Genomic DNA, 14,483 nt, shown 5'->3' with positions numbered 1-14,483 from the left:
AATATTTGAGCTTCAGCTTTAGTCTCTGTCCTTCCAATGAGCACTCAGGGTTGATTTCCTTTAGGATTGACTGATTTGACCTCCTTGCAGTCCAGGGGACTCGTAAGAGTCTTCTCCAGCACCACAGTTCGAAAGCATCGATTCTTCGGCGCTCAGCCTTCCTTATAGTCCAGCTCTCACAGCCATACGTTGCTACTGGGAAAACCATAGCTTTGATTAGACGGACCTTTGTCGACAAGGTGATGTCTCTGCTTCTTACTATGCTGTCTAGGTGTGCCATAGCTTTCCTCCCAAGGAGCAAGCGTCCTTGAATTTCATGGCTACAGTCACCGTCTGCGGTGATCTTGGAGCCCAAGAAAGTAAAATCTGTCACTGCTTCCATTTCTTCCCCTTCTATATACCAGGAAGTGATGGGGCCAGATGCCATGATCTTAGTTTTTTTTAATGTTGAGTTTCAAACCAGCTTTTGCACTCTCCTGTTTCACCCTCAACAAGAGGCTCTTTAGATCCTCTTCGCTTTCTGCCATTAGGGTGGTATCGTCTGCGTATCTGAGGTTGTTGATCATTCTCCTGGTAATCTGAATTCCAACCTGTGATTCATCCAACCTGGCATTTCTCATGATGTACTCTGCATATAAGTTAAATAAGCAGGTCAACAATATGCAGCCTTGTCGTACTCCTTTCCCAATTTTGAACCAATCGGTTCTTCCATGTCTGGTTCTTACTGTTGCTTCTTGACCCTGGTACAGGTTTCTCAGGAGACAGGTAAGGTGGTCTGTTAATCCTGTCTCTTCAATAATTTGCCAGAGTTTGTTGTGATCCACACAATCAAAGGCTTTAGCGTAGTCAATGAAGCAGAAATAGATGTTTTTCTGGAATTCTCTTGCTTCCTCCATGATCCAGCGAATGTTGGTGATTTGATCTCTAGTTCCTCTGCCTCTTCGAAACCCAGCTTGTACTTCCGGTAGTTCTTGGTTCACATACTGCTGAAGCCGAGCTTGTAGGATTTTAAGCATAACCTTGCTGGCATGTGAAATGGGTGCAATTGTACTGTAGTTTGAACACTCTTTGGCATTGCCCTTCTTTGGAATTGGAATGTAAACTGACCTTTTCCAGTCTTGTGGCCATTGTTGAGTGTTCCAAATTTGTTGGCATATTGAGTGCAGCACTTTAACAGCATCATCTTTTAGGATCTTAAATAGCTCAGCTGGAATACTGCCTATTTTCAGTCGGGCTTCAGGCTTGGGCATGGGACAGAAATGGCCTTGGTCGCCTTGGTAGATGATATGAGGAGGGCTCTGGATAGGGGTGAATGCTCCTTCCTTGTTCTCCTCGACCTCTCAGCGGCTTTTGATACCGTTGACCACATTTTATTTTAGAAAATGTTTGTATTGTAGAATTTTATTGTTTTAAACTGTTTTATTGTATGTTGTACATCGCCCAGAGTGGCTGGGTGACCAGCCAGATGGGCGATTAATAAATTTAATAATAAATAATAAATAATAAATCTCTGCTAGCTTTGTTGTTAGTAATGCTTCCTAAGGCCCACTTGACTTCACTCTCGAGGATGTCCGGCTCAAGTTCAGTGACCGCACTATCATGGCTATCAGGGACATTCAGATCTTTCCTGGATAGTTCTTCTGTGTATTCTTTCCACCTCTTCTTAATCTCATCTGCTTCTGTTAGGTCCCTGCCTTCTTTGTCCTTTATCATGCCCGTCTTTGCACATAACGTTCCCTTGAGATCTCCGATTTTCTTGAAGAGATCTCTAGTCCCTATTCTATTGTTTTCTTCGATTTCTTTGCACTGTTCATTTAAGAAGGCCTTCTTGTCTCTCCTTGCTATTCTCTGGAACTCTGCATTCAGTTGGGTATATCTTCCCCTTTCTCCCTTGCTTTTCGCTTCCCTTCTTTCGTGAGCTACTTGTAAAGCCTCATCAGACAGCCACTTTGCTTTCTTGCATTTCTTTTTCATTGGGATGGATTGAGTTGCTGCCTCCTGAACAATGTTACGGACCTCCGTCCATAGTTCCTCAGGCACTCTGTCTATCAGGTCGAATCCCTTAAATCTATTCCTCACCTCCACTGTATATTCATAAGGGATATGATTGAGGTCATACCTGAATGGTTTAGTGGTTTTCCCTCTGTTCTTCAATTTAAGCCAAAACTTTGCAATAAGAAGCTCATGATCTGAGCCACAGTCAGCTCCAGGTCTTGTTTTTTCTGACCGTATAGAGCTTCTCCATCTTTGGCTGCAAAGGACATAATCTGATTTCGATATTGACCATCTGGTGATGTCCATGTGTGGAGTTGCCTCTCGTGCTGTTGGAAAAGTGTGTTTGCTATGATCCGCGTGTTCTCTTGGCAGAACTCTATTAGCCTTTGTCCTGCTTCATATTGTACACCAAGGCCATGCTTGCCTGTTATCCCAGTTATTTCTTGACTTCCTACTTTAGCATTCCAATCCCATATGATGAAGAGGACATCTTTTGTTGGTGTTAGTTCTAGAAGGTGTTGTAGGTCTTCATAGAACCGAGCAACCTCAGCTTCTTCGGCCTCAGTGGTTGGGACATAGACTTGAATTACTGTGATGTTGAATGGTTTGCCCTGGATTCGTACTGAGATCATTCTATCGTTTTTGAGATTGTACCTCAGTACTGCTTTTCCCACCCTTTTGTTGACTATGAGTGCTACTCCATTTCTTCTAAGGGATTCTTGCCCACAGTAGTAGATATGATGGTCACCTAAATTAAATTCGCCCATGCTTGTCCATTTTCGTTCGCTGATTCCCAAGGTGTCGATGTTCAATCTAGCCATCTCATGTTTGAGCACCTCCAGCTTACCTTGATTCATTGATCTTACATTCCAGGTTTCTAAACAATATTGCTTTTCACCACCAGACACATCCCCAGCTGAGTGTCCTTTCGGCTTTGGCCCAGCTGCTTCACTCTTTCTGGTGCTACTTGGAAATTCCCTCTGTTCTTCCCCAGGAGTATATTGGACACCTTCCAACCTGAGGGGCTCATCTTCCGGTGTCATCTCTTTTAGCCTTGTGGTACGTTCCATGGGGTTTTCTTGGCAAGAATACTGGAGTGGGTTGCCATTCCCTTCTCCAGTGGACCGCATTTTTTCAGAACTCTCTGCCGTGACCTGTCCGTCTTGGGTGGCCCTGCACGGCATAGCTTATGGCTTCACTGAGTTACACAAGCCCCTTCGCCACAACAAGGCAGTGATCCATGAAGGGGATGGTAATACTAGGTAACGTTAAAAACAAGAACAACAACAACAACAAGTATCTGATGAAGAGGGGAGCAAAGATGGTTATCAATCCAGCTCCTGTTACCATATTGAACCATTTAATACTGGCTGGGGCATGCTGGGAGTTGTAGTCCAACACATATGGAAGGTGCCCGGTTGGGGAAGACTGCATTCAATGGTCAAGTGGTTTTATTTACCCTGCTACCCTCTCAGCCTGTAGATGTAAACTATTATTATAGACTGTTGGAAGTGGTATGAAAAAAGGACAGACCGCTGCTCAGTGTGTGCAGGGTACAGGCTCAGCAGGTCTTTACATTGTCTCAGGAACCTGCAAGGCCCGTTTGACCAGGGGGGAGAACAAGCACAGTAGAAAACGGCATCTCTCAAACCACTTCCAAGTCTTTTCAAACCCAGCAACATTTTCCAGCTCCTACATGCTGAAAGGCACCCAAGGTTCCCTAAAAGTCTAACCTCTCTGCTCTGATTTTTTTTTTTTTACTTTTAATGTGGAAAAAGAGAGCCAGTGTGGTATAGTGGTTACAGTGTTGGACAGGAGAGACCCAGGTTCAAGTCCCACTCAGTCATGAAGCTCACTAGGTGACTTTGGGCCAGAGTCTCAGTTTGACCTACCGCACAGGGTTGTTGTGAGGATAAAATGGAGAGGGGGAGGACCATGCACGCTGCCTTGGGTTCCTTGCAAGAGGAAAAAAGCAGGCTGTCAATAAAATAATAAAATAAAAAATAGCAGATTTCGGTAAGGTTGGCAGATGTGTATTTGGAAAAGATATTGCACCCCTCTTTTAATAATATATCTGCTGATCTACCATCTACCAAACCCGGAATGTTTCTGAAAGAGGAGGCAGCGTAGGAGGCATCAGCCATCGAACAGATGAGAGGGCTCGGGGGTGGGGGCAGTGGGGAAGCTTTCCGGGTCAAACACACAAGTTCTGCATCATATAAAAAGGCTTTCTGCTAACTTCAAATCAAGTTTAGTTCTAAATGCATGAGAACAACAGGTTTAAGCAACTGTGGAAGGGGAAATGCCCATCCCATTTGAAAGGGAAGAGTCAAGCATGAAGAATGGGATGAGCAGAAATGGAAAAATGCCTGCTAGGCTTCAGCCTTCCAAAGGCGACCGACTTACTCTATGGGTAAGAAGCCACTTAAAAAGCAAGAAGAAAGAAAGTGGCAGAAATGGCTTTTGTTCCCGATAATGGAAAAGGGGACTAGGGCACCCTACGTCGCAGCTGGCTCTCTGGCATTCTCAGAAAGACCAGTGCAAGTTGGAGAACAATAAAGAATTTACTTCCACTCTCATGAGCTCTGTTAACAGGAAGGGGGGAGAAAGGAAGAAAGTCAGTATGTTCAGTAAAAACAAAAGAAAGCCAAAAAAGCAAGAGTTGGGTTGCTTCTAAAGAGTGCACAGAAACACACAAACCCATCTCTGATCATTTGGTCCTCCTCCTACCTCAATGAGAGAGAGCCCTAAATTGTAGGGCTGAGACAATTTTTTGCAAATGAGTGAACGTTTTTGGTGCACCAAAGGAAGTCCCAGGAGTCTGGACGCATTCTCCAAAATCCCCCTCCCATAAACTCACCATTTTTCTACTTTTATCTTTTTGCACCATTTCACCCCTGCTCACCACCCCCCCACCTGCAGTGACTTTGGAATTTTTTTTTTAAAACGATGGTTCTCCTTGGGGGCTATATGATCCAAACAATCAGGGATCACAGAGCCATGTGTGGGGGGAAATTTGTTCAGTTCACAATTTAATGTGAGCTTACACTACTTTCACACCTCAAACCACTATGCAAACTGAAACTCAGTTAGCTTTTGAAACACTTCTCTGAATTTTGTAATAGGGTTCTCCAATCAAAGAATGCATGGTGTCAGGGTTATACCTGAGCCCATAGAGTCCCAAGGCAGCTCTGATTCTGAGCAGGAGATACCATTCGTGGGAGAGGAACTCTCTCAGACTTCAGAGACGCAGCTGGAGGTGGAGACCCCCTGCTCACATCTCTGGGAGCAACAGTGACCCAGGCATGGAAAGGGACAACTTGAGCTTTTAGACATGAGGCGCAGGCACAAACGAGAGATTGCAGGAGCCGAGCTCAGGCGCTCAGCCCGATTGGCTCGACATCAACAGCTGCGCCTAGAGGCCCCATGGGAGAGGGGGAGATCTTCTCCTCCCACCCCTTAAGTTCAGAGAGTTGCTGCATTTTTCCCAAACAGAGAACAACCAATGTCCTAATCCTTAGAAACTTCTAGATGGCTGTTCCTTTGTAGTTCCTCTTAGTCTCAGGCAATTAGCATCTGTATGCTTCATTAGGCTGAATGGAATTAAAGCCTTGGAGTGTTGATTCTGGCTATTGGAGGATTCAGAAGGCACCAGGGGCACCCTGACACATACAAAAATGTGTGAATTATGGGAAATAACATTCAAATATGCATTCAATTAGGAAAATTAGTTGCCAGAATATTTATATTAGGCAATATGCATACAAAAATCCAAGTATTAGTGTTGCAGAACCCAGAGTCAGAGAGACCACGGAGTGAAGGAAAAAGAGTTCTTCTTTATTTAACGTGTGGGCTTAAGGCTGGAATCATTTCCAAAGAGCCAGAAGCCCCTGTAAAATTATTGTTTATAATACAAGAAATGGGTTATAGGGTAGCCATGATAAGCAGAGAACAGCAGAGAACATGATATACATATCACCATGACCTTAGCCTTGGTGACAAGATAAGAGATTCCTCTGTCTCGTCAGCTTACAAACATATATTTCAGAGAGCAAGAGCTCAGCAAGAACATGAAGCATGAGACTGCATGAGGCTATTTAGTCTGACCCCCGATATGGCTGCTACATTCCCCCCTTAAATGCATAATTTCATTACAATTATAGCATTTCATTACACAAATAGACATTCTGGTTTGCAAAGCATAACACAGGACTCTTATAGCAACCCTCTTACTTAATATCTTGTTGAGCTATTAGAGCATAGCGGGCGGCTGTTTTTGTGGCTGAGGCAGTAAACAGATTGTTTAAGCAACGCATAAACCAGGGAGTGCAGAAGCATAACAGTACCCTTACTAATGCCACTGGTAAGATCAGAACAAATAATGCTTTGAGCCAGCCGAGATCTGGAAGCCAAGAGGTTAACCAGTCGAGCCAATCATGTTGTCCTATTGTTATGTCAGCCACTATATGGTGCAGCTTGTTGATCTGCTCATCTACAGCATTACTATTATCAGTTAAATTAAAACAGCAAAGCTTTTGGTGCGTCTCACAACCCAGATGATGAAGAAGGAAGAGGTAATCTACACCAGCTCGATTTTTTAGAACAGCACCTCTTAGATTACGCAACTCTTTATTTAATAATGACAATGCTTGTGAGGTGGGATTTGTTCCAGCTACGATGGGAGTACGTAGAGTGAACTCTGTAGGGGGTAAGATTTTTGTAACTATGCCCCAGTCAGAATTTTGGGAATAAGTCAAGTTTATATTAAAATTGCTTAACATAGTCTCGTTTTGAATTCTTTCAGGATTCTTACAGACAGGTATTAGGCAAGAGCTAATAAGCCTGTTCGCAGGTATGTCTTTTGGTAAACAAAAATGCTTTACTCCAGTGATGTTAGCTAAGTGAAGCCAGTAATTATCAGCGAATCGCTGGGACAGACTTCCCCCTCCAGGGGCAGACCCCCCTTTTTTGCACCTTATTAAGGAACTATAATACAGCACCACTAACACTACAAAACGCATGTTTGATCTTCTTTGGGATCTGACCGTACGCCGGGCAGCTATTCACCTGGCAAGCTGCAGTAGGGTCTAGTCCCCGTCTTCAATTCTCCAGTGGCAGGTCTGACCGTACGCAGGGGGACAGTCTCCCGGTGTGTCCACAGTAAGGTCTAGCCTGAGTCTTCTTACTGGTTTTTCAGAATAATTTTTAAAGGATTTTCAGGATTTCTGTTTACAGTCCACTCTCCCCCTCTCGCTCTCTTGACTTGTGTCCAATGTATCCAGGGTTTAACTCCAGCTACTTTCATAGCTGTGGGGGTGGAAAGTATAACAGTTTTTGGTCCTCTCCATCTGGGAGTCAAAGGGTCATTTTTCCACTTTTTGACCCATACTTTATCTCTTGGTTGGAAGGGATGAATCTCTGTAATGGGAATTGGGGGCTTATTTTCTAAGACAAAGCGACGCTGGGCTTGAAGAACTTTGCTCAGTGTTTGGACTTCTTGTTTAAGGCTAACATTTGCTTGCTCTTGATGCCACTTCAGTGTCAATCATGAAGTCAATGTCACGGCCCCTCTCAAGCTGTCTTCTCTCTCTCCCATTCTGGCTCCTTTGGTTTTCTCCTTTGTGTATTTGATTTATTTTATTTGGGCATTCATGCCACCAATGTCCATCTTGTCCACACTGGGCACACTGTGCCTCTGCTGGGTCTTCTTCTATTTCCTTGTCCACGTCTTCTTGGGCCTCTGGGTCGAGGGGGGTGTACTGGCGATAGGCATTTGAAAGACGCTCCAAGTACGCTCTGGGGCCTCGGTGGCACCTTGCAGCACTTTAGACACCTTGGTCATATTAATTGACTTCTTCATACCTGCTTTCATGGCTTCTAACAGCAGGGGTTGATACTGGGTGAGGCGCTCTAGCCCTGCTTGTGTTTTGGGATTCCAGCGGGGGGGTTTACTTACAAGGAGACTTTATTGGGTAACTTACAGCACACAGGCGTACCTAATGGTTGGATCAGACAGCTTCTCTTAACCACGAGCTATTGGGCTAAATGGGTTTTATACCATACATGTTACCCATGAGGCAGCACAACACTAGCAAGCATTTTCAGCATAGGCTAGAAGTGTTTGGTTCTCAGGCACAGCTTCCTGTAAACAACTTCGCTTCCCAGGCAAAGTGCTTGATAACACTTTCACTCATTAGTATGGGAAGAGAAATCTCTCTCTTTCTTTTGCTTTCTTTTTCTTTGCTGATCTGCCTCTATTGCAGATCATGTTTCAAACTTTCTACATAAAACTTTCCGCTCCATGCACCAGCCTTGTCTCTTCATGTGTCTTTTTCAAGTTAAACTCGCTTACTTAAACCTTTCTGCCCTACACTAGTCCCAATGACACACATTTGGGATAGGCTCTTCTTCTCCTTCTAGTTACATTTTCTCATCTTAAAGAACTATTACATTATTGTGGCTACTTTACCCCAGGTAATAAGCTCCAGGCACAATCAGCTGCTTCTAATTCACCCTGGGGGCAACTATGGCCACGCTTCTTTTTTACAAATGTTTTTTCTTTGCCTTTTGCCTCCTCTTTCTTCTTCCCCCCCCTTCTCTATCTGTCTGCCACTTTCTCTATTTCTCTGTCTTTTCTACTTGTCTCTGTCTTTCTCTACTTGTCTTTGTCTTTTGTCTTGTCATCCACTGGGAACCACACTCAGTATCATTTGGAGTTGCAACTAACACTAATCTGCAAATATCACATATATTTTATGATATCTAAGAAATCATAAAATATACACAACAAACTTTTTTTTTTTGCAATTTAACACAATGAATGGAAAACACTTTTTGCATGGTAAGGCATGATGGAGCAGATCCAGCAATTAGGGGGGGGAAGCTCTCAGGGCTATCTATTACTAGATAAGCTAGCCAGGGATTTACAATATCACACACACACACACACACACACACACACACACACACCTCTTTTCTTCTCTTCCCCTTCAACCTGGTACACGAAAGCAAAGTGCCGAAACTCAGGACGCTGGGGGGTGACGGGCATCGCCTTATACTTGCATTATACTTGCATTTTTCAGGCAGCCATTAATCTTCTTCGGGGAGGCGGTGGGGTGATTTGCAGGACTTCAAAGGCAAGCTTCCCAGTTTGTTTGTATTTGTAAATCCCAAGCTCAAAACAGGACAGGATGAGGTACAGGGCAGCCAAATTCTTGCTTTGGCACGGGCAACAAATAACTCGGGTCAGCTTTCTTCGCTGGGGTCTCAAACAGGAAAACAGTCTTAATTTAAAGTTGTAACATCGCTGACAGCGTCAGCCAGCCAGCTACACAGATCTCATTGTTTTTTAAGACAGTTGCTCCAATATCTTCTTTTCTTCTCAATCAGGTTGGGTCTCCCAGCTTACACAGTTTATTGCAGCTTTCAGGAGCATGGTAGTAGCGTGATTTTGGCTTGGCCAGGAACGTGCTGTCTGGTTTCTCCGTCTCTTCAGCACACACACTTAGGCAGTGTAACACTGGACACTCAATTCAGTGAGATTTCTTCATTGCAGGGAATCCCACGGCAAAAGCTTAACGGTTACGCTCTTCAGAAATCATATAGCCGATGGTCAGTAGCTACAGGCTCTATGCAATTCTAACACAGTTCAAAGCTAAACACGGTTACCTTGACAGAGATCTTCAGCGTGGTCATTCCGCTTCATTCTGCTTTGGGCCAGTCTTATGGCACACTTTCCACTCGAAGAGGGGTCTAGCCTGTGCTCTGGGGGCTGATTCGTCACCTTTATTTTCTATTTTGCCTTCATCTCCTGGGTCTTCATTTTCAGTTTCCATTTCTTAGGGATTTCATCTCAATTAGGCGAGGTGATGATGTTGCACAACTCAGAACGTTGTGGGCAATTCTCCTCCCCCCCCCCCTTGGCGCGCTAGGCTAAAGCTACTTCTTCGGCCTCACACTCTCACGCTTCGTTAAAAGCCAGGCTGTCTTGCAACATTTCTCTAATTAACAGCCTCAGATCTTGTTCTTTTTTTTCCTCTCAGCTCGGCCTTGAGCTTTTTGCTGTTTCCTCTCTCTATTCTGAATCCTTTTAAAAAAATCTTTTTCCTTTCTTTTTTTTAACATACATCTCAAGGGGGTGCAAGTCTTGCTTCCCCCACCTCCCATAGCCTCCCTCCTAAGATGAAGACGGACACAAAGAGGGAAGGGGATTGGTCAGCGAGTAAGGGGTCTCACTGACCGGCACAAGAGGAATTTCACACCATGCACTTTGCTACTGGCCTGGGCACCCGGACGGTCAACGGTATGCAACAGAAACCGCAGTAGCCACGCACACCATCATCAATCTCTCCACTGCATCCATATGTCCCTGCCACCCACTTTCCCACTTTTCCACTAGAGCGAAGCAGTTTCCTCAGCGCCTTGCTGAGTATTAGTGCCTGCTCGGGGGAGTGATCAAGTCCCCCCTCCACCCCCAATCGGGTGGGTCACCTTCTGTAAACGTATACTAACACTGACCTTCTTCATAAGGCGGGGCCCTCTTTTTTTCTGCCCAGTGGCCTTTCTCCTAAAGCCGGGGCCCTCTTTTCATTCCATATACTTGCCTTTCTCCTGAAGGCTTCCAATGTGGGTTTCAACTCAATTGCAGCTGCAGTATGGGCAGGGCTCAAGTTCCTTCCTCCGCTTCCCAAGGTTCTCTTGCCGCTCACAGCCGTTCGGGCAGGCTCGGCGCAGGCTTTCTCCCGTTCACCCCACAAAAAGGTCGGTGGCGCCAAGAAAGGGAGGCGTGCGCCGAGCCCTCCCTCCCGGCGCGGCGATTAAGAGCAGGCAACTGCCAACTCTGTCTCAGAGCCTGCCACATCCGAGTCACGGCACCATTTATGTTGCAGAACTCAGAGTCAGAGAGACCACGGAGTGAAGGAAAAAGAGTTCTTCTTTATTTATCGTGCGGGCTTAAGGCTGGAGTCACTTCCAAAGAGCCAAAAGCCCCGATTTACATCAGCACATTGTTTTTATAGACATTATGACACATATGCAAAATCTCCCCCGCCCCTTTCTGTGTGGGTTTGCAGTATTCAGCATTTCCTCTCCTAGCACCATTGTTTATAATACAAGAAATGGGTTATAGGGTAGCCATGATAAGCAGAGAACAGCAGAGAACATGATATACATATCACTATGACCTTAGCCTTTGTTGACAAGATAAGAAATTCCTGTGTCTCGTCAGCTTACAAACATATATTTCAGAGAGCAAGAGCTCAGCAAGAACATGAAGCATGAGACTGCATGAGGCTACTTAGTCTGACCCCCAATATGGCGGCTACAGCACTTTGTCAAAAGCTTTGCTGAAGGTGAAGTATATTATGTCCACAGCATTCCCATGGTCCACAAGGGAGGTTACTTGATCAAAGAATGAGGTCAGATTTGTCTGGCAGGATTTGTTCTTGACAAATCCATGTTGGCTTCGAGGAATCACTGCATTGTTTTCAAGGTGCTTACAGATGGATTGCTTTATCTTCTGCTCTAGAATTTTCCCAGGGATTGATGTCACACTGACTGGTCTGTAGTTCCCAGGTTCCTCCTTGTTGCCCTTTTTGAAGATAGGGACAACGTTAGCCCTCCTCCAGTCCTCTGGCACTTCCCCCGTCCTCCATGATTTCTCAAAGGGAGTAGACAGCGGGTCTGAGAGTTCTTCTGCCAGTTCCTTCATTACTCTAGGATGCAGTTCATCTGGCCCTGGAGATTTTAACTCATTCCAAGTAATTAGGTGTTCCTTGACCATATGCCTATGGATCTCAAGCTGCAGTCCTGCCTCTTCAGCCTGTACTTTGCCTTTGCCAGGGGGGTTGTAGACCCTCTTTTGGGAGAAGACTGAGCCAAAGTAGGAATTGAGCACCTCTGCCTTTTCTTTGTCATCTGTTATCATTTTGCCATCCTTATTTAATAGCTGAACCACCATTTCTTTCCTCTGTCTTTTACTATGCAGGTAGCTGAAGAAAGCCTCTTTGTTGCTTTAGCCTCCCTTGCTAACATTCAGCTCGTTCTCAGCTTTAGCCCTCCTGACACCATCCCTGCAATTGTGTGCTACCTGCCTGTACTCTTTCTTTGTAGCTTGGCGTTCCTTCCACTTCCTATACGGTCAGGGCCAGAAATATTGGAGCAAGGATAACTGTTTTGGCAGTTGGCCTCTGTACACCACCACATCGAAGATGAAAGGAAACACACCCAGATGGGAGCGAAGTCAGGCCTTTCAGCTGTAATTCAAGGGGTTTGACAAAAGTGGGGCACTAACCATTCAGGAAGGACAGCCAGTGGCATACACACGCCCCCATCATTGGTGGCTCATAAGTAATGGAACAAACCAACATCATTTCAAACTTAAGGATCGCCTTTAACACCTGGATGAAAATCCTTTGCAGTCAATGACTGCCTGAAGTCTGGAACCCATGGACATGACCCAATGCTGAGTTTCCTCCCTCGAGATGCTTTGCCAGGCCTTCACTGCAGCTGCCTTCAGCTACTGCTTGTTTGTGGGTCCTTCTGCCTTCAGTCTTCTCTTCAGTAAGTGAAAAGCATGCTCTGTTGGGTTCCGATCAGGTGACTGACTGGGCCGTTGAAGAACATCCCACTTCTTTGCCTCGAGAAACTCTTGGGTAGCTTTTGCTGTATGTTTTGGGTCATTATCCATCTGCAATATGAAGCGACGTCCTATCAGTCTGGCAGCATTCGGCTGAATCTGAGCAGGAAGTATAGCCCTATGCACTTCAGAATTCGTCCTGCTGCTTTTATCAGCAGTCAGGTCATCAATAAACACTAGTGACCCGGTTCCATTGGCAGCCATACATGCCCATGCCATGACACTGCCTCCACCATGTTTGACAGATGATGTGGTATGCTTTGGATCATGAGCTGTTCCTTTCTTTCTCCATACTTTTCTCTTCCCATCATTCTGGTACAAGGTAATCCTGGTTTCATCAGTCCAAAGAATCTTATTCCAGAACTGGGCAGGCTTTTATAGGTGTTTGCTGGCAAAGGCTAATCTGGCCTTTCGGTTCTTGAGCGTGACCAGTGGTTTGCACCTTGTTGTGAGGCCTCTGTATTTAGGTTCATGAAGCTGTCTCTTGACTGTAGATGTTGACAATGACATGCCGACCTCCGCAAGCACGTTCTTGGCCTGGCTAGATGCTGTGAAAGGGTTCCTCTTCGCCATGAGCAGAATTCTGCGGTCATCCACTTTAGTTGTCTCCTGTGGCCTTCCAGGCCTTTTGCCGTTGCTGAGCTTGCCAGTTAATTCCTTCTTTTTCAGGATGTCCCAAACTGTTGTGTTGGCCACTCCCACTGTTTTTGCGATCTCTCTGATGGGGTTATGTTGTTTCCTCAGCCTAGCGATGGCCTCCTTCACTCGCATGGACACCTCTTTGGACCTCATGTTGGGAGTTCCAGTGAACAGCTACCAAATGCTAATGTGATGCTCAGAACCATCTCCAGGCCTTTTACTGCTTGGTGGGTCATGGGGCACCCAGGAAACAGGCCACACCTGGCCATGCAGCTGCTTGCCAGCCATTCTTTCCATTACTTATGAGCCCCCCACGATGGAGGGGGGTGTATGCCACTGGCTGTCCTTCCTGAATGGTTAGTGCCCCACTTCTGTCAAACCCCTTCAATTACAGCTGAAAGTCCTGACTTCACTCCCATCTGGGTGTATTTCCTTTCAACTTCAATGTGGTGGTGTACAGAGGCCAACTGCCAAAACAGTTATCCTTGCTCCAATATTTCTGGCCCTGACTGTATGTGTACTTTTTTGTTTTCAGGTCATTTCCAAGCTTTTTGTGAAGCCACTTTGGCTTCTTCTGTTGTCTTCCACCTTTTGTTCCTGTTGGAATGGTTTGTAATTGTGCCTTGAGAATTTCCTTTTTTAAAAGCTCCCACCCATCTTGGACTCCGTTTCTCGTTAGCGTCGCTTGCCATGGGACCTTACTCATCATTGTTCTGAGCTTATTAAAATCAGCTTTCCTAAAATCCAGGGTACGCGTTCGGCTACACTCGGCTTTTGCTTCCTTTAGAACCAAGAACTCAAGTATAACATGGTCGCTTTCCCCCGGAGTTCCTGTAACTGCTGCTTGATCCACTAAGTCATCTCTGTTGGTTAGGATCAAGTCAAGGATAGCTGCTCCTCTAGTTCCTTCCTCCACTTTCTGTAGCAGGAAATTATCCACAACACAAGTCAGGAATCTCTTGGAGGGGCCATGTTTTGCAGAATTTGTCTCCCAACAAATAATCAGGGAAATTGAAGTCCCCCATTACTACTACATCATGCTTCCTTGAAACATTGGCAATTTGCTTTTCAAAAGTTTCATCCTCGTCTTCTCCTAGATTGGGTGGCCGGGAGTAGACTCCAACCACCAGGTTCCTTTTATTCTTTGCTCCATTAATTTTGATCCAGATGCTCTCAATGGGGCTACCAAGCTCCTCCTCCTGCATTTCTGTCC

The 14,483-nt window shown here is 45.3% G+C and overlaps 1 pseudogene across 1 annotated transcript; it reads right to left on the bottom strand.

The window, feature by feature from the left end:
• Nucleotides 1-1,617: 1,617 nt before the first annotated feature.
• LOC146333965 (protein CFDP2 pseudogene) lies at nucleotides 1,618-8,978 on the bottom strand (annotated as a pseudogene). Its single transcript, XR_014786394.1, has 2 exons — nucleotides 8,965-8,978; nucleotides 1,618-7,991 (listed from the first exon to the last, which is right to left on the bottom strand). The product of XR_014786394.1 is annotated as a protein CFDP2 pseudogene (transcript).
• Between the last annotated feature and the right edge of the window lie 5,505 nt (nucleotides 8,979-14,483).

This window comes from Heloderma suspectum, chromosome W (assembly GCF_057233095.1).
Source record: "Heloderma suspectum isolate Gila_16-S chromosome W, 16-S_ref, whole genome shotgun sequence".
Lineage (NCBI taxonomy): Eukaryota > Metazoa > Chordata > Lepidosauria > Squamata > Helodermatidae > Heloderma > Heloderma suspectum.
This window is presented reverse-complemented; position numbering and strand designations above follow the sequence as displayed.